This window comes from Emydura macquarii, unplaced genomic scaffold, assembly GCF_026122565.2.
Source record: "Emydura macquarii macquarii isolate MOO-44397 ecotype Brisbane River unplaced genomic scaffold, CSIRO-AGI_Emac_v2 contig_1119, whole genome shotgun sequence".
In the NCBI taxonomy this organism is placed as follows: Eukaryota; Metazoa; Chordata; order Testudines; family Chelidae; genus Emydura; species Emydura macquarii.
Genome location: NW_027131256.1, coordinates 9,729,112 through 9,749,132, shown reverse-complemented (window position 1 = coordinate 9,749,132; position 20,021 = coordinate 9,729,112). Strand labels below are relative to the sequence as shown.

The window sequence follows — 20,021 nt, the reverse complement described above, 5'->3', positions numbered from 1 at the left end:
ATACTGTTCCAAATAATTAATTGGTATAGTTGCCACTGGATGTTTTGCAATTGCAAATGGGAGGGGATATGATCTATGTGGTTGTGATCAGAAGGGGAGGTGTCCTCAATGTGATTGCATGACATAGGCATAGCCTACAATATAAAAAAATATCCTCATTAGTCCCTAGTGTACAAGTTTAGTTTAGAAGTTGTGGTCCTTATCCAAAACCTCCCTCAATCCCTTAGGTATGAAAAATTAATCCAGAAATCTTGTGGAAATCTGTTCTCTCTCTCACATGAGATTATTGTTACTGTCCATGAGATGGGCCCCTTCTCTTTTGGCCATGGCTAGATACATGTAAGAATTTTATTGCATGTGTCTTTCATTGCACCATGCTGGCACATTGCAGTGTGATTCTTCTTCCACAGCATTTAAGGTGCTGCACCAGGGAAGGCTGAGTTGAATATAATACTTGGATGAGAGATCTGTAGGGAGAAGTCACAGGCTGCATAAAGTGGTATTAGCAACGCAGTAGGTGGTGCAATACATTTTATTGGATGCATCTGCATTTTAGCAATCAGTAGGTGGTGCATGTGAAAAATCTGTAATAGTGCAGATTTGTGTCAAAGTATGTTGTGGAATCAGGTTTCAACCAAAAGTCATTAGGAAAAAGGGTGAGACAAACAAACACCTGCCACTGTGACCAAAAAGTCAGATTTGGTTTCGTTAGATGAAGAGTAGTTCAGGTAGCCATTGTACTCTGCAAGTCTCTCCACGAAAAAGACCACAAAGCCTAGAACATAATCACATTCACTATTACACAGATTACACTTTGTTCCAGCTATAGCATGTTAAAACCTTCTCTATATTGTTTTCTGCTTGAATACTATTTGTTTTGCTTGTGCAACTCTCTAATGAAAATGAATATTCTTTAGTAGAGTGAAACAATGGGAGTCAGGACCCCTTGATTCTATTCCACTGACTTGCTAGTAACCTTGGGTCAGGTCACTTAACTTCTTATGACTCAGTGTCCCCATCTGTAAAATGAGGATGTTAATATTATTTAATGAACATTAATATTATGCTTACCATACAGCAGTGTTGTGAGTCTTAATTAATTAGTTTTTGTAAAGTGCTTGGAAATCTTCAAATGGAAAGGTCCATAACATAAAATACAGTACTGGTAGGTATCTAGAAGTTCTGCACTGAAAATTACATAAAAACAAATTTCTTTGCTTCAGATCTTGTCTTGACAAATAAACTCCCTACCCAAAAGTCAAACACACTAACTCATGTCTTTGTTTAAGTGTCATGGTAAATTTGTTCTTTTATAACATGTCCTAGTTAAACTTTTAACTTCTGTTTTTTGGAAAAGCCATCGTGGAAAAATGTTTTCATGAGAGAGCCGTGCACATTCCAGATCTGCCGACTGTTATTCGTTTTTCAGGAAAAAAAAGTCCACTTAGGTATTAGCTTCAGCTGAGGCAATTTGTTGTCATCTGGCCTTTACAATTAACTGAGGTGATTTACATTGTGAATAAAATATTTACATTTTGACTCTCAGTTTTCCAGCTCTCACTCATTCAAATCTTTCAATAGTTTGTCAGCTTGCAAATTCACTGACGTAACATGAAAGAAATTACAGCTTTGCAGGAATGGAGGAAAATAGTGAGCCACTGAAATATACAATAGACAGTCCAAAGAGAGAACGCTTCACGATACTGTGAATTATAAGGCTACATACATATATGATACAGATATTCTGACAAAGTCACTGGAAATAAGCAAAGTTTAAGTGGTTTTTGATGTCATCATAACTCTGAATAGTGTACATAACCTTATACAGTTTTCCTGAGCTGTCTTTTGTATATTTAATATCGTGTCTGATTACTGTTTATTAAATCATTTGAACAAGAAAACTCATGTACTAAATGTGATTTTCAATACTGCTAGAATCTCTTCATTACTGGATGGTGAGATTAGACATCAGAAATCATTCAAATATTATCCTATTGATTTTAAGTCATTTGCATATTACTGGTTTATTTTTTAAAAGCACTTTAAACATTCCTACCATACACATACACAATTTTTTTCTGGTCAAAATGTCACAGCTGTGAAATATAGTATCAGATGATCCAAAAAGCATGAAATATGAGTCATTTTGCTAGATGACAGAGGGATTTTGGCCCTATTCATCAATATAAATATTGCAACAATACATTATTTAAGGATGAGCACATTAATTCTAGTTTTAGAAGCAAGTACAAGTGTCAGCAACTTCCCCTGTGAGAAGACACTCGTAAGACCTGTTTAAAATTGAAGTACACATATCAGCCTTTCACAGTGATCTTCTGCACTAAAATGGTTTTCTAGGTCTCCTCTCCTACCAAATATTACCAGTTACATCATTAGCTAACTAGCTGCAAATTCAGCCTTTTAGCAGTAATTGGGCCAAATGGCTAAAACCTTTTACCATACACGGTTACAAAACTGAATAAAGCTGTAGTTCTCACTTCGATACCCCCTCAGGGTTTCATGTTTCTACAGATACAGCTGAGTGATGCATGGAGTCAAATAATCCCATTGGTGTAAAGAATTAAACATTTTCAGGCGATACAAAGTAGGTGGAGTAGCAGAGGATCACAGATCCAGACAAAAGAAAAGACAGACAGACAGACAGGCATCAAAGAAAAGTTGGTAACGGGGTATTATAGATATATTTAAACAAGCTGTCTCAGTCTAAAATTAGGTAATAAACTAACAAAATTCTAACACTGAGCCAGTACAGATCTGGCACTTAATTCTTTGAGGTTATTTAAAGCCTTGTGTTTAGGCAAACATTGTTTTTATTTTTTCAGGGGGTTAATAATATTTATTTTATTCACTTAACATTTTTTCTGTACATCTCACAAATCATCATTTTGAACCTCTGGGAGAGTAACTAGTCCAAAATCTGAACTGAGTTTGTGTTATCTTTCTGTTGTTAATATTTCTTAAATTACACTTCACTGTCCAATCAGGATCTGCTGTAACCATCTGTTTTGATGTACATCCACGGTACAGTACTTTGGATCTCCTCTGAATTAGATTGCCCAATACATTGTGTGGGCAGTAAAAAATAAGATATCTTGACTCTCAAATTAAGTTGAATCAATTGTTTTAAGAATAATCAAAACAATTTTTTCAAGCAAGCAGCGCCAATAAACATATATCTCCTTTTTAATTTTTTTTTTAAAACCAACTGCAGTTTCTCACCCAAGAATCACTAAAACCCTTGCTTTGTGTTGGATCAGTGTGGAGCAAAGCATGAAATGATACATAACAGCGATAGGTATATTACAAACTAATTATATAAAGTTCCCATTGGAGCATATTAAGTCTTTAACTCTGTAGTACTGGAACTTTATATATCTTTACTAATGCACTTTGGAGACCTTGCATGCCTTTGTATAGGTTGTCTGATTTAAGGGACCTGACTTCATTGATTATTTTTCTGTTACTAAAACAAACATGATTTTATATACAAATACATGTGTGTGTATATACACACATTTTCATTAAAGTCATATACTAAATATCTTGGGCCAAATTCTATTCTCAATAACACCAGTGGATAGGCCCTGATCCTGCAAAAATTTATGCATATGAGTGAAAGGAACTACTTCATGTGTAAAGTCAGTCCTGTGGGACTACTGATGTGTGTCAAGTTACCTATGTATGTAATCTTTACAGCAGGGGTGTCAAATCTCTTTAAGTGCCAATGCATTGCTGGTTTAAGAGTCTTAAAGCGTCGATGCCGGATGCAGAGAAATCCCTTTAAGTGCCAATGCTCTCACTTTGGGTGGCAGCACGTCTCAAAAAAAATGGCCGGACGTGGGTCAGATCAGAAAGGCTCGTGGGCCGGATGTGGCTCGCGGGCCGGATGTTTGACACCCCTGCTTTACAGGATCAGTGCCTAAACCCAGAGTGACGCCTTAAGCTACTCTGGTTTTGGACTAGTGTCACTGAGAGCAGAATAGGGATCTTTATATTTATTTTTCCTCACCCCCCTCAAAATTTAACAAAATTTCTTCATCCGTGGGTTGGAAAATTCTAATATGTGTTTTCTTTCTGTTTTGATGTGCTTCATTTTGCCCCTCACTGCAAGGGCCTGTCTCCTGTTAACATAAGTGGAAGTTCTCTGAATTGAATCAAAGGCAGAATGTACTTAGGGTCAACAATAATGATACTTGATATTTTTAGTACTTTTTATATGTTCAAAGCTCTGCACAGACAAAAACTAACCTCAACACCCCTATGAAATTGGGGGGCAAAGGTGGGTAAACATTATCCCTCTTTTACAGAGCAGGAAATTGAAAAAGAAAGGTGAAGGGAGTTGCCCCAGGCCAAATTCTTCCCTCCTTACCAGAGGTGAATCTCCATTGAGTTTAATGGAGTTGCTCCCAGGTAAGTGAAGGAAGAATTTGACTACCTGTGCTTGAAATGAAATGTTTTTAATTGTCCTCTAAAATACGATATAGGCTCCACTGAAATGAGTAATTTCACCATGCTATATTTATTTTCCATGTTTCTTTAGTACTGCAATGTCAGAAAACACAGGAATTGAGACAGAGGTCATGAGACCCATAGAAAAGAGGGTAATGTGGTTTCTAACAAAAATATTTGTCATCACAGTAAACTATTTTGATTTATTAAATGAGAGCTTGCAGTGGTGGTGTTTGGTGATGTGGTGCCTAAAACTAGGATGATAATACCAAGCCAGGATCCTTATTTGTTTCAAAACACCCACTTACATTTTTCTCAATAGAACTATCAGTTTGACACAATGCCAGATTCATGGAAACGCCTCCAGGAACGCATTCTAAAGAATGAACCCCTCCTTGTGTCCATTTAGCCGGCACATGGACTGAGAATCTCACTGCTGGCTTTTCTAACATTAGATTTATAGAATGTTATAATTGACAACAGGTGACTGGCAGCATTGCATGCACAGCAAGCAACGTGAAAAGACTGGCAACTCGAGAGCCACCCGTGAATCATCAGAATCTTTCCTGGGATAAACTCGGTAGTGATACTGGTAGGTTTTCATGGTTATTTTATCATTTTTCTTCTCTCTCATATTGCAGCTCAGGCATCATCCCTTGGTTTAAGTGAAGTGGAGCTTGTTTATTTGCAAAGTGGTCTGATTCAACCTCCCAGCCCTCTGTAAAATGAGAACAGTAGTACTGACTTTTCTATCCCAGAGGGCAGTTTGATGATTCACTAATTAGGGTTAGATTGTGGCTGACCCAGGCTCAGGTGTGCAGGAGGGTTGAAAATGATCGATGACGGGCTTTGCCTCCTTCTTTCCTCTTCATAAACACCCCATACCAGGTCTAGTCACAATTGCAGGACTTGTGCTCTGGGAAATACAGGGAGAGCTCTCACCCTGTGTCCTGAGGGACTTGCATCACCCCAAAGGGAATGGAAAAGCAGCACAGTCATGAACCTTTTTGACGTGAGCCTTTGGAGCAAACCCAGGGGAGAAGGCTGCACTGTCTTCAAAGGACAGCACAGCCTTTCCACCCCCAGCTCCACAGGAAGCCTGGTGAGCGATTATGCATGATGTTGCCCCTTAATTAGGGCTGCATCTTAAAGGTGAAACAGTAGCTGTTGTAGCTTGATTTTCAGAGGGCCTAAGTAGCTGCCAGTGAGATTTGTGGATGTTGAACCCCTCTGAAAAATCAGGCCTTGGTTTGTACCTCACTTTGGAGAAGCCAGGCACAAAAGGACTGCAGTGGAAAGGAAGACAGAAGAAGAGAGGAAAAACTGCATTCATACATTATATAAAATAAGATAAGCAGATACATTTTGCTTTAGGGAGCTCTAACTTCATCTCAGGAATTCCATTTCTGCAGGCTTCACCCTTATTGGTTTATGCTGGCACCAGAACACCAAAATAAAACGATAGTTGCATAACATGCATTTACTGATTATTGAGGGCTCAGTCCTGCAAACACTTAGTGACAGGCATAATGCTTATTATGGTCATGAACATTACACTTTGCAGAGAACGTTTGGAGAATTGGACCCTTAGCCTCTTTAAGAATTGCTTCCTGCTATGTGTTTATTCACTAACTAGCCAGTTATAAATTAAAATGGCATTTGAAAGCACTGCAGCCACTGCACATAATATAACGGTCCTAGCAATATACTTTGTTTAGTAAATGCACTTTTTAAAATTAGTCCGTCACATTGGAAAAGAAAGAATACTTAACAAGATTTTCATAATTAAGTGATTCTTCCCTCACTTTTTAACATAAGAATAGCCATGCTGGGTCAGACCAATGGTCTAGTTGGCTCACTATCCTGTCTCTGACAGATGCTTTAAGGGAATGAACAGAACAGGGCAATTATCAAGTGATCCATCCCCTCTCATTCAGTTCCAGCTTCTGGCAGTCAGAGGTTTAGGGACAAATCAGTTGTTTCTCTGACCATCTGGGCTAATAGCCATCAATGAACCTATCCTAAACTTATCTAATTCTTTTTGAAGCCAGTTATACATTTGGCCTTCATAAGAAATACTTTTGGCCTTCACAACACATTTGAAAGGCTGAAACTGTGCTCTGTTTCCTTAATGAATTTTCTTTTTTGTTCACCATTATAAAGGCGCAGTTTATTAGCAAAGGGATGCTGGTGAGTAGTGGTCAACTGTCAATATGACTTTTGGATCATAGGCTGTCTGTCTATTCATTGCCCCCACCACTATAGCAACTGATCAACTCAGAAACATTAATGTATTTATTCTCACAACATCTCTGTGAGGAATGAAAAAGCTATTGTTCCCATTTTAAGAGGGGTAACTGAAGCACACAGAGATTAAGTGACTTGCCTAAGACCATATATATGGAATCTGTAGCAGAGTGGGGAATTGAGCCCAAATCTCCTGAGTCCCAGCCCAGTGTCCGAATCACTAGACCATTCTCTCTCTCTATCAAGGCCCTTGAGATAAAAAACAGCAACAAAATCAGCTCATAAATATTTAGGCATTTACAGACCTAAGCCAGAGTTCCAGCAATCACCTAAACTGGTGCTTTTTCGGCATCTAATACAAAGGAAAATAAAATATGCAAAAGCACACCAGAGATTCAGTGTAAGTTTTTTTAATTATCCATATATTTTCACAATTCTTCAGCTTAAGCTCTGGGCCTCCATATGGTTGTGATTATTATAGATCAATCGTTTTAACTTCAGTAACTGAAAAGATAATGGAACAATTGATCTGTAATTCACTGGGGTGTCCTTATTCCCCTTTTTACAGATTGGCACTATATGCCATGTTCCAGCCTCCTGTCTTCGATGTCAAGATATACCACATCTACTGCTTCCTCCCATCCACAAAGCTTGTTACCCCCATCAAACAATCAATTTGCAAACACCTAGAAGATAATAGGGTGATAGCAATCAACATGGATTTGTCAAGAACTAATCATGTCAAACAAATCTAATAGCTTTCTTTGATGGGGTAACAAGCTTTGTGGATGGGGGCAGGGGGTAGCGGTAGATGTAGTATATCTTGACTTTAGTAAGGCTCTTGATACTGTCTTGCATGATCTTCTCATAAACAAACTAGGGAAATATAGCCTAGATTAGTGGTTCTCAAACTTTTTAAATGGAGCCCACCAATGGACTTTGTGTAACAATTACGCCCCTTGAACCCTCCCCCCTTCAGAAAAAAAACAGGGCCTACATATCATAGGTGGAATTTTACTGCTTAATTTGGCGGGGCAAGGGGTAGCAGCAGCTCCCCTGTAGCTCCAGAGCCCAATGTGACCCGCCAGAGAAAATGGTGGCGGCAGCAGGGAATCGCACCTTGTCGTTGGGGTTATCCTCGGGCAGCAGCGCGGATGCAGCCGCCGCCTCTGGGAGCCTGCAGAGCGGCAGCGGTGGGGGGCTGTTGCCACTGTGGGAGATGCCGGTGGCTGCCGGGAGCAGCGCTCCGACTGGAGATGGAAGCAGCTGCACAAAGTGCAGAGTGTGGAGCTGGACCGGCTCTGTCCCACGCTCTGCCAGCAGTGCCAGGCCCGCCGACCGCAGCAGCCTCCCCCTGCCTTCGCTCCCCTCCTAAGGGTACCCCACCCCCAACACCTGCCTGGGGCTGCCTGTGTGAGGCGCCAGGGTCCCTGCTGCCACCCAGCCCCACTCTCAGCCCGGCGCCCTTCACCCAGCAGGGGGAGACAGCTCCACCACCATAAGTTTGGGGGAGCATTGCCCCCCATGTCTCTCCCAAACTCCACCCATGGCACCCCCCAACAATCAATCTCGCGCCCCTTTGGGTGGGCCTGTCTCCCAGTTTTGAGAACCATTGTCCATACAGTGGATCTCAACCGTACAGTGATTCTCAAACTTTTTGTATTGGTGACCCCTTTCATACAGCAAATCTCTGAATGCACCCCTTGGCCCCTATAGGCTCCCCATTCCCCCTTTGCCCCAATCCCTGCACAGTGCCCCCTTCACCCTTAACCCCTGCATTGTGTCCTCTTCACCCCAATGTGTGTACCTGCCCTCCTGTGCCCACCTGGGGAAACTGACCTGCATGCACAAAGCAGCTGGTACTGCTGCTTGCTCCCCCCCTGAACACTGCTCCTCTGTACATTGGGGAGGGAGGGGGGCGAGTGAGGAGCAATGTCAGGGCTCCCTGCATCCAGGTCACTTTCCCCACCTGGGCTATGCTGTGAGGCAAGTATCAGGAGCTGCTGCTTTCTACCCTCCCCTCATTAAACCACACTCATGGTAGTGCTTGTTCAGAAGTATAAGGAAACTACTAACATTATGCTGACTCTCAGGAAAAATCTTTAGAGTGGCGATAGAGAGAAGTCCAGTAATATATTTAGATTTGAACCTTTCCCCATTACATAAGCCTCTGCTTTCCCATACATTCCAGTAACACTTTAGAATGAGAAACAACATAAAAGCAAATTTTCCATGTCTGAAAAGTATCTAGCCTTAATGGTGTAATTTCTTCTTTTTCACCTCAGAGGCTTTTCTCCATCACAATAATTCAGCTATTTCTTTGAAATCCTCTAATCCAGGGTGTCTCAACCCGGACCAGTTTACTGCCTTCCTAAACTGTGTCAGGGAGAACTCAGGGAACCAGTGCCAGGCCTCAGACTGGTCATTGAGAAACACTGCTCTAATCTACCTCCTATCTGTCTTTTTGAAATTAGAGGTGCCCTTTATACTGTGAGAGCAGATAGTGTCAGCATTTTCATCAGAAGTTTATAACTCCGTACACAAACCACTCCACTTTTATAAGCGTCACACTGACCCTCCTTTGTACTGATTATGGTTTATGGGACATCCAGCAGCTCAGTGATTATTAGGTTCTTTCAGTGTCCTGTAAAAGTTTTTATTATAATTACTTTCAATAAAACTGTCCTAGCCATAGGACCAGGAAGCAGCCAATGGAAGTTTATTCTCATGAGGTAATGCTTGTAATTGGATATCCTCTCAGAATGTTGTTTGAGTTACAGTGTCTCCAACTTATCTGAACTGGAATTCGTTGAGTTGATTATCCCTTTTTTGCATCTTGTGTTGTCAATTAAATGACAACACAAGGCACAAAGCAGTGGAGAATCATACCTTCTGGCTCCAGTGTGTTTGTACAGTTTGAGTTTAGTTCTGAAGAAAATCAATTGCTTTTCAAATTCATCTCTTAAATATAACACCAATAAACCCTAAAAATATCTCTCTGGAACCCATCTGCAATACAATCTTTCGGTTAATAAGGGGCTGCTGCTTTATAGCAAGACTCTTGCCCTACCACCTCATTTGAGCTCAGAACTCAATCTTTGCCTGCACTATGAGGCCAGCTTTCTCCCTTCTTTCTCATCTATACAGTACATCACATTATTGCCAACCACAAGAATTTAAAAATCATGAGTCAGACCTACAAAAAATCAAACATTGGAATCATGAGATTTTTAAAAATACTACATTTTAGATTCTTATTTGTCTACTGATATTTGAGCCTTTAAGTTTACATTTTCAATCTTTTATCTCCAGCCATGGGGACTAGACACTTACTTTTATTTTAAAATAGAAGCCACGATTCTCAAATAATCATCTGAATCCAGGAGCTCAGGCCTTAAAGAAACCACCAAATATTGTGAGACTAGGAAACCTTGGCACGTTCCATTTTTTAATTATTTTCAAATTTGTTTCCATACTTGTGCATCACAACAACTGATGAATAAAGCAACTTATGTCACTAACACTGCAGAGGTGGGCCAAATCATGAGGTTCAGATATAGCTCCAATGTTCAAGGGAGTTCAGCCCAATACAGAGAGACATGCACGAGATAAGAGTTTCTATTTTTAAAGTCTGATCGGGTTCACATCCAATATCGCATTTCTGATTACAACAGAATATAGTCCTGCCATTACAGCCCTCTTCTACGGGGCATAATCTTCCATTCACAGTGAGTGATATGTACCTTATTTCAAAGGGTTCGTCTCTGGCCAATTAAGGAGCAAGGATTAGCAACTGTAATCTGCCACAAGTGATTCCAATTAGACTTTAGTGCTTTGCAGGGTCAAACCCTCTTATTATGGAGTGATCCAAACTTCACAAATGTGGTTGAGGAAAATCACTGATAGCCTTCAAACACTTAAAAAATGTTCTGAGGAAATCAAATCAAACGTGTTCTAACATTTATCTGAAATGAATACCACATGTAACATAATATGTAATTTTACTAAAGCTTTCACAGCTTGGAAAAACAGCCTAGGAACGTAACTTGCTTCCTTACTAGAGAAGGTCACAATTTGGCAAGCCTTGGGAGTGCTTGATTAAAGAAAAATTTAAAAGAAAAAAATTAGCCTTTTTTAACAACAAAATCCCTAACCAATTATGTCTTGGAAATTGGTCTAGAAGAAGCTGCTAGACGGGTCTGGTTATTCATAGGCTCATAGAAGTTAAAGATGGAAATGAATTACATCATCCAATCCATTTCTCTGCCAATGCAGCATTGTTCCCTGCAGTATATTTTCTAGTGCTTTGATTTTTAATTCCCAAAAGAGGGATGTTCAAGCAGTTCCTTTGATAGAGTATTCCACAACCCAATATCAGGGTGATCCATTCTGTTGCCCTCCCACCTCCACTGCTATTCAGCCTAAAGTTTCCCCTTAATTTTATTCTAATAACAACCCACAAGTAGTACATGAAAGAATTTCTCTCCTTTATTAGTGCTGATATCCTTCAAATATCTGTAGATTTACATCCTCCTTTGGGCAGGACATGCTGATTCTATTCCATTCTAGGAATGGGATATTTCCAGAATTAGGAGTATTCCATACTGTGGAAATGTATAAAGAAGGAATCTGGGATGTGGTAGGCCAACTCTCCCACCCAAATGCCCTCTAACAGCCTTCACTTGTTCCCAGCTCTTTAAGTGACTATGGGAAGATCAAAAATATTGCCCTCCTGCCCATGATCATCAGGGTAATTCCTTAATATGTGCTTCCAACAGAGAATGTGTTAAAATCCTTGACTCCTTCAGGGCACAAGACTCCCCTGCAAGAGTTTTCCTACTGGACTGACAGCATTGATTCAACATCATTTGTAATTTTGACCCTTCAGATAAGAAGTCCTTGAAGAGGGGAATGGAGAAGAGAAGAGAGAGATAGAGAGGTGTGGTAACTAGTGTATGTTCTTGGCCAAAGTGAATACACAAGAGAGAATCTGGGCTGGATGAATATGCACAGAACTCAGAGTCATGTAGAAATATGGAGATTCTGCTGTAATAGACAAACGCACACATGAGAGATGCAATAATCCATACAGCTTCAATCCAAAATGGCTCTATTAGTGGCAGCCTCACTGAGTGACAGACTTTCTTCCCATTCAGCAATAGAACCTATGTTGTGCGTTTACATTATTTTCAGGATCTGCAGCGTTAGACACCTGTGTGATTGTAAAAGGGAGTTGTGGCATTGGATATCATCGTTAATCTCACAATAACCTTGGGTGGTAATGAATTAGAGGCTAGAAAGACCTGATATCTCTAGCTGATTGAAGAGTCAGTGCAGGATCTGAGTTTAAGCATTTTCTTGTTAATCAAGCCATTTCAGAAGAAGTTGCATGTTTTAACCAGCACATTAGGAGCCAGATGCCTTGGTAGGTACTCTGTGCTATGTCATTTAGAATAATTATTAAACTGGGAATTTAATTTAACCATAACAACCCATTGTAGCATTTAAGAACATTGCTTTAGAGAAACAAGAACAACAAATGTTAAATATCTTTTTGTACTTCATATTTGAGCAGGTGGACAGATTAGTTGTGGGTTTTGCAAAATAGTTCTCAGCATGAAAGATTAGGTTTCCATTACCTAATTCCAAAGACTGGCCAGATATGAAACAAAAAGTCATGAAATAATTTGATTGTAACTCTGTCTCTCTGTTTGAAGGGATGGAAGTATTTTTGGATGTGTCTTTTGTTTTCTGACCCATTTATACTGATTGCAAATGGAAGGGCTGGGGTATTACTTCCCCAACTTCTTCCATCTCAGCTTGTTCTAGTACTGTCTGTGACTGAATCAATTTTGTCAGAAAGGGATCTTTTATTTCTTCCTACGGAATTGTTGTTGAAAGTATCCAACAAAATGTTACAGAAAAAGCTCTCTGTCTCTGATAAAGGGCCTGTGTAATTCCAGAAAGATAGTCTACAAACTGTAACATTTACAAAGTACTCTCTGAATTGCTTTTCTTTTACAACTGAAAAAGTTCAGCAATAAGCAAAGTATACTGGTAGATTGTTTCAACTAAAATCTAAGGGCCAGATTCTGTCACTCTTACCCTGAATAATATTTGAACTCTATGAGTAATTGCATTTCACTTCAGGGAGACTATTTGAGAGGTGAAGAATTACTCAGTGTGAGGAAGGGTGATTCAACCCTGGCCTTAAATCAAGCCACTTTAACTAAAAGATGAGATCTTTACACATACTTTTATTAAGGAATTTTAAGAGAATCTGAAAAAGAGAATGGCAGAAAGACTATCTAAAATACTAATCTTCTTACAGTCCGACTGCTATGGTTAAGAGAGAATGGGGGTTTCCATGCCCTTTATCTAATTTTAGAATTTCCAAAATGCTGCAGAATTTGACTGTCAGCCATATAAACACTATAAGACAACATTCTTCTAAGATTTTCCATTTACATCTCCCCTACATTTTCCTTGTTCTCAGAAGACTCTTCTCACAGTGAGAAGCAAGATGTTTGTTTTCAAATACAGAAAACTGGATGATCATCAATTGGCAGCCAATTTTTATGTTAAAACTTTTTTTTTCAAAAACAGATTAGGGATGTGATGTGGATGGAAAAGTATAACATTGTGATTTTCAAGGGAAAAAACCTTCAAAACCTCTGGCAGCATGAAATGCTGAGCATTCATGAATAATGCGATGATCCAGTGCCACAAAAATACACACATCCCAGTGATCCCTGCTCCTACTGAAGTCATTGGCAGAATTTCCATTTACTTTCTTCGCAACAGGATCAGGCCCTACCTGTACAGTACAGACATTATTGGGACTACAACCAAAAATACAAGCCTCTACTACATGAGATAAGAGAGCAGCTCCACTACGTACCCATTCCTGAAAACATGCACAGTACTTCTCTTCTGCATAAAGTTAGAGGATGCGTATGTTTCTGGGATTTGGGCCTAATTAATTAGACGAGAGAGAATTAATCATCACTAGACTAGGCCTTATCCATTCTATCCAACAGGTGGGTTGGAGCAAATAGACAACAGTTTGTGGCAATAGAGTGTACTTAGCCTTCTTTAGGTAATGATAGGTTTCCACTGCAGAGTTAAGTCAAGTTACCTACACTAGAGTTTGTTCTCTTGAATTAGCCTAATCCAAGTGAGGCTCACACAGTGAAATCACACTCGAGGGACTGTGTCCACACTGGTGCTGCACTGACTCATGTGGGGCACTGAGACTTCTGGGAACACATCCCATTGTTCTTTGTACTGCAGTAAGCTGAGCCACTGTATGAGTTCTTTCCCAGTGAATTGTGGGAGAACTTGTCTATCCTTTCTGGCCCCATGGGGGGGAATTGTGGGAAGGCACTGGAGGAGCAGCAGCACGCAAGTGAAGCTAGCCAGCGTCCACACTACAGATCAGTGTTGCTAACTTGAGCTTTAATCTATACCCCTGACAGGCCAGCCAGCTCAAATACAAAAGCACCATTGCATTCAAGTTAAGGGTTCGTGTGTGTGCGCATGGGACTTGAATTTGGGGCAAGTTATAACTTGAGTTAACTTTGCAGTGAAGACAAGCCCTAAGATACAACAAAGTCTTTAACATCAATACTGCATTTCCTCCTGCAATCTTTTGCCATAAAGCACTAAGATTGAAAGGAAACGTTTTGTACTGAATAAGTAAATAAACAATCGCAGCTATTATAAAAAAAGTAAAGAACACCATCTTTACTAGGACTGTATTATTATATATGTCCATTACCTGCCTGTATTGTTTTTAATTATTATAGAGCACTAAGTGATGTACAATTAATCAGAACACTTACTGAGAGATAAGCAACTCTCAAAAGCTTTGGAAATTAGTTTTGGTTCAGATAATCATCTGAATATTCAGTTGCATATCTGGACTTATTCCACATCTACAAAACTGAGCTGGAGAAAGTTCTCTTTGAGATTTCCAATGTTTCTGTTTCCAATCCCTGACAGAAATACAGTCAGAACTTCCTTTCTCCATCTTCCAGTCCCATCCACTTACTTGCGGCTTGTCTACACTTGCAGCGCTGCAGCAGCACTGTTGCACCTGTAGTGCTTAGTGAAGACACTACCTACGCAGAGAGGAGGGCTTTTCCCATTGGTGTAGATACTCCACCTCACTGAGAAGCAGTAGCTGTGTCAACAGGAGAAACCTTCCCGTCAACATAGCGCTATCAACATTGGGATTTACGTTGGTATAACTGTATTGCTCAAGGGTGCAGATTTTCTATGCACTAGAAAAGAAGTTTGGTTAGAGTTTGGGTACGTTAATGGATGTTTGGGAAAGAGGGAAGAGAATATTGTTTTATCTGAACCAGTTGGCTATCAATAATCCTGATTTTTATAGACATTCAAAATAGAAAAGGTCTGTTTAATCATCCAGTTTATCCCCCGAAAGGCCAATGCAGGACAGTTCCCTATAGCACATTTACTAGTTTTTTGTCCAGTTTACTTTTTAAAAAGGCCAAAATGATTATGCTTCCATCACTTACTTAAACAAACTATTCAAGAGACTCGTGCATTGCACTGGCAAGGAAGTTTTTTCCCTGCTGTTCAGCCCAAATTTCTATGAATGGACGCATCAGGTGTCTTGTGTATATTTTGAAACTGCTTCCAATTGACTGTAGCTCACTGGAGTGTTTTAAGTCAATGTCACCAATGGGAGAGGATTAAATAGTGTGAATGTCACAACAAACTATGATTTGTTTTTTAAATCTTTTTTCCTTTAGTTTAAAATAACTCCTTTTTAATGTAATTATATTGTTCCTGGAGAGACTCTCAGTAGAATCAGATTACAGGGTGTTTTGTTCCCTTTCCAGCCAGTGAGAGAATTTGTATTCGTCGGCCAAAAGGCTTACAAGGCAAGAACCCTCCAATTCAATTATAAGTAACTTCAGGAACCACATGGTTATATATTCCAGGGTGTGCAAACCACCTTCTTTAATAAATTTTTTGGGGGGGTGTTATATTAAATAGAACATCTGAAAAACTGTGGCTCAGCCATTGTTAGTACATCTCTGCCAACAGAAGCCTGCCTGATATAAAACATTTCCCACTAGACTTCATCAAGATTTTGGACAATTTGTATCTCAACTGCTGCCTCCAGTCCAACTCTGTCTGCTGATCAGAATATGCACCCCGGAAGCTGGTGGGAATGAGCTGCTGACTGACACCGTGGTGATAAGCAAAGGCAGCAAAGCTGCCGAAGTGATTATTGCTAATAGTGTCTGTAGCATCCCCAAATTAGATCCAGAGTGGTTCAGTCATAATTGTCAGCTTCCTCAAATCAACACACACATGATTTTAAGGAAGTAGCTAAGGAGAACACTTTCCTAGGTCTATGTACATAGCATTTGAATTGAAACAGCAGCATGATTCCGAACAGGGAGGAAAAAGGCAAATTTAGATTGTGGAGAGCTTGGCAAAGTTCCTTTATGAAATGAATCCTCAACACCCATGCAAGGTTCCCAAGACATGAGCTGCTAATTACATCTTGCCCTCCTTCTCTGTTGAACTAAACGTTGAGCACGGTCTTCTATTTTAGAATCATTATAAAAAATACACAAAGCAGTGAACAAATACTCTGTCCTCTGCTTCTATCCTTCTCCCAACCATGCTTTCCACTTAAAATAGATGTCCTCATCGGACACCAGACATTACATTTCCAAACAGAAATAGGAAGCAAGAGGTATGCTGTAGTGTTTGTGACCACGGGTAAGGAAGGTTTAGAGTTCGTGGCTGCTTTCATTGATCTATTGAGTCAGTGCAGAGTAAGTGTAGTCTAATGGTCTGAGCAGAGGACTGGAAGCCAGGCTCTCTTGGTTCAAAGTCCTGGCTTTGACACTGCATACACCTCTGTTGCATGAAGTAACTTACTTAAGCTTTTTCTCTTAGTTTTCCCAGCTACAAAATGGGGATAATCTTGTTTACTTATCTGACCACTCTCTGTCTTGTCTATCTAGGTTGCTATACCTAGCACCATAGTGCCTGAGTGCCTCCCCAAAAATGAACCAAAACAAGACATAATGCCACCAAGTGGACTAGATTTCTCTTTTCCCTAGGAAGCTGTATGAATATTTTAAGAGGGAATCTTTTAAAGAGCTTACATAATAAATAAAATAACAACAACAATTATTATTATTAGAGTGATATATATAGACCATGAGTCCTGAACTCCAGGCCTCTTCTCGAACTACTAGATCACAGCCTTTTTAGATCATCTTGGATTTCTGATTCAGCCACACACTAAACTGTTCCAAGTACAATGGGGGGATCCCACAAAGGAACAGACATTGCAGTGCTGAAAGTCTCAATGCCTAACTTTTGGGCTCCTACAAAATCATAGGAACAGTGTGATCCACAAAGACTGAGTTAAGTATCTAGGCTCCCTATACAACGAATGGAGAGAGAGGGTGGATGCCTTAACCGCTGGACTACAGAGTCATTCTCTCACTCTTGCTCTCCCTTTGGCCAAATGACTATTTAAATACTTATCCACAGTGGAAGAGTCGGTGGGCCAAAGAGAGAGTGAGAATGACTCTGTAGTCCAGTTGCTAGGGCAACCACATGGGAGGTAGGAGACCTGCTGCCCAATAGCTCTTTCATTTTTTATCCGCAGTGGAACTGCTTCAACATGAGACACTGAGGGTGTCCCACATCAGAATATCCCATAGCTCATTGGGTAGCGCATTCCCAAGAGGTGGGATACTCCTATTCAAATCCCTTCTCCCCCCTTGCAGAGGGGAATTTAAACCTGGTCTCCCATGTCCCAGGTGAGTACTCTAACCACTGGGCTAAAAGTTATAAGGTGGGCACTTACCCTCCTCCTCCAAATGGATTTTGAATGTGACTCCTGTAAATTGCTTTGGGGCTTAGATGGGAAGATAGGCGTCTGGATGTCTAGAGTGAGGTAGCAGGGCACATGCCCAAAGGCAGAAACATAGGCCACTAGGGAACTTTCTGCTCTGAAAAGGTAGGCATTGAGTGAGTTTAGGTGCCTATAGGGTTCGGTGGAAGTTTTATGGATCACTGTTGAGCTAAAACTAGGATTTAAGTACCTAAGTGTCTTTGTAGATCCCACCTTATACATATCAAGAGAGGAAACCTCTTAGAACAGCATGTTTTGTAATGTGCTAAACTATATTGAGCAGTTCTAATGAAATGTTTCTTTAATATTTTCACGCTAACTTTTTCTACTGAGAGCTAGTACTTCTTTTATTGCTTTGTTTTGGAGGGAGAGCTAGATTCTCAGTTTCTCTTATGTGCGTATAGTGAAGACGCTCTGGTTTACCATGCGGTCGAGAAGGCAACTAAAGCAGGAATGTAGAGACTTTATCATCTTGTAATATAGTGTCTGCATTTAATCTCCTAGCTAATTTCCCTGATTTCAGATAGAATCTCAATTTCTCATTACCCAGGCTCCTTGCTTTGCCGCTGCTTCTTTGTGTGTCACTTCCCTGTCTTTTCTGTTGTATTTCAGACACCATATCCTAAAAAATTTCTATTTTAAAAGGAAAAATTAAATTCTTCCCCTTCCTCTGCCCTTACTCCTCAATATACGGTAGAGTAGAGGAGGAATAGTCACAAGTCAGGTTGGCAACTGAACGTGCATCATATTCGTTTTCTTTTTTTTGTATTTTGGCCTGTTAGCAGTTAGACAGAAGAACTTCAAATGCCAACAATCTCTCAAATGTAAACTACAATTAGTTGTATTATAGTAGTGCCTAGAGGCCCCAGTCATGGCTCAAGATCCCTTTGCCCTCAGCACTGTACACACATATAATAAAAATAGACCGCCTATGCTCCAAAGAGCTTTACCACTAAATAGACTGTAAACTAACCCTCTAGTGTAATGCTTGGGCTTCTACACATTTCTTCTCTGACTCTCAAAGTAGTTTACAAACATTGAACTTTACAACCTTTCAGTGAAGTCACTATGAGTACCACCATTAAAAAGTCAACATTTGCCAAAAGTTGTTTTAGAGTAAGAAACTGGGCATCTCAACTACCACTGTATTAATGTGGGCCAAATACTGGCTTTTTCATGGCAATCACTGTAAATATTATCCTTGTTTTAAATATGGGAAAATAGAGTCATACAGAATTAGGCAAATTTGTGTCGCAACAACAAAATAGTGGCAGATCCGGAAATTCTAAATAGTCCTTAACTCCTTGCCCAGTCCTTAACTCTTGCCATTAGATTTCACTTCCTCCTGGGAATAAACTATGCAAGGCTAGTTGCCACTGAAACATTCAGCAAAGGTTTAGAGCCTTCACTATAGACCCAATGGTTTAGGTTTAGAGACTTGTCTATACCACCTCTTGGCCTGCTGGATATGGCATAACAAAGGAGACTTTGAGACTTTTATTCATAGGGGGGCTATCATACCAGATAGTTCCATTAATTCCCATTCTGATGAGAGATGGAAATGATATAAAAAAAAATCCCCAAAACACCTACCAACATGGAAAGAAACCGACAGAATGCTATGAACTGAAGAACAAAAAAACCCAACATATTGAATCTCACTGGGAAGGATGAACTCTGGTGCAAGAGATGAAGAATTTTTAATGACTATAAACATGGAATCATAGAAATTAGAGATGGGAGAACCCTCTTAATTCATCTTGTCCATGCCCCTGCCCAGAGACACAGAAAGCAATGAAGTTTAGGAGTACTAGAATATAAAGGAGCAATATAACTGAGGAGGTGTGAACAATAAATAAAATCAAAGACTGCCTCAGTAGGGTTATTAAAGCTACACAACAGGTTGCAGTTCCTATGACTTTGCCAATGTTGCAGTGCTCCTTTAAGTATATTCTCAAGTGCTAGCAATTTTTTTTTTAACCTTCTCCCTTGGGAGACTAATCACAGTCATTTATAGATGTAACTGTTAAGACATTTTTCCTGCTACTTATCTTACATTTTCCTTTGCTCACTCAATGAACTAGCCTCCTGGCATGTGTAAAAGCTTAATTTATTAAAGAATAAACATATCATGAGTTCTAATGCCAATTTAATTATAATGTTTGCACTGAGTCAGGACTCCTACGCAATGTTTATGGGATTAAGTTAGGAGTAAAATCCAGACACATTCTGTTTCTGATTTTGACCAAAAGAATAAAGTGAAGCAAAAACATACTTCAATGAGTCATGTCTTGGAGAAGATAAATGATTAAAAAAGCAACAATAATGGGATATCATTAAATAAACAGCAGCCAACCAACCAGACATCTAGTCTCACACAGGATTA

General features: G+C 39.9%; 1 long non-coding RNA gene across 1 annotated transcript in view; it reads right to left on the bottom strand.

Annotated features, from left to right (window-relative positions):
- Positions 1–526: 526 nt before the first annotated feature.
- LOC137151749 (uncharacterized) overlaps positions 527–20,021 on the bottom strand; it is an 83,724-nt gene continuing 64,229 nt past the window's right edge. Inside the window, exon 4 of the long non-coding RNA XR_010919350.1 lies at positions 527–775. This is a non-coding gene — a long non-coding RNA (uncharacterized lncRNA). The remainder of the gene's footprint in view (positions 776–20,021) is intronic.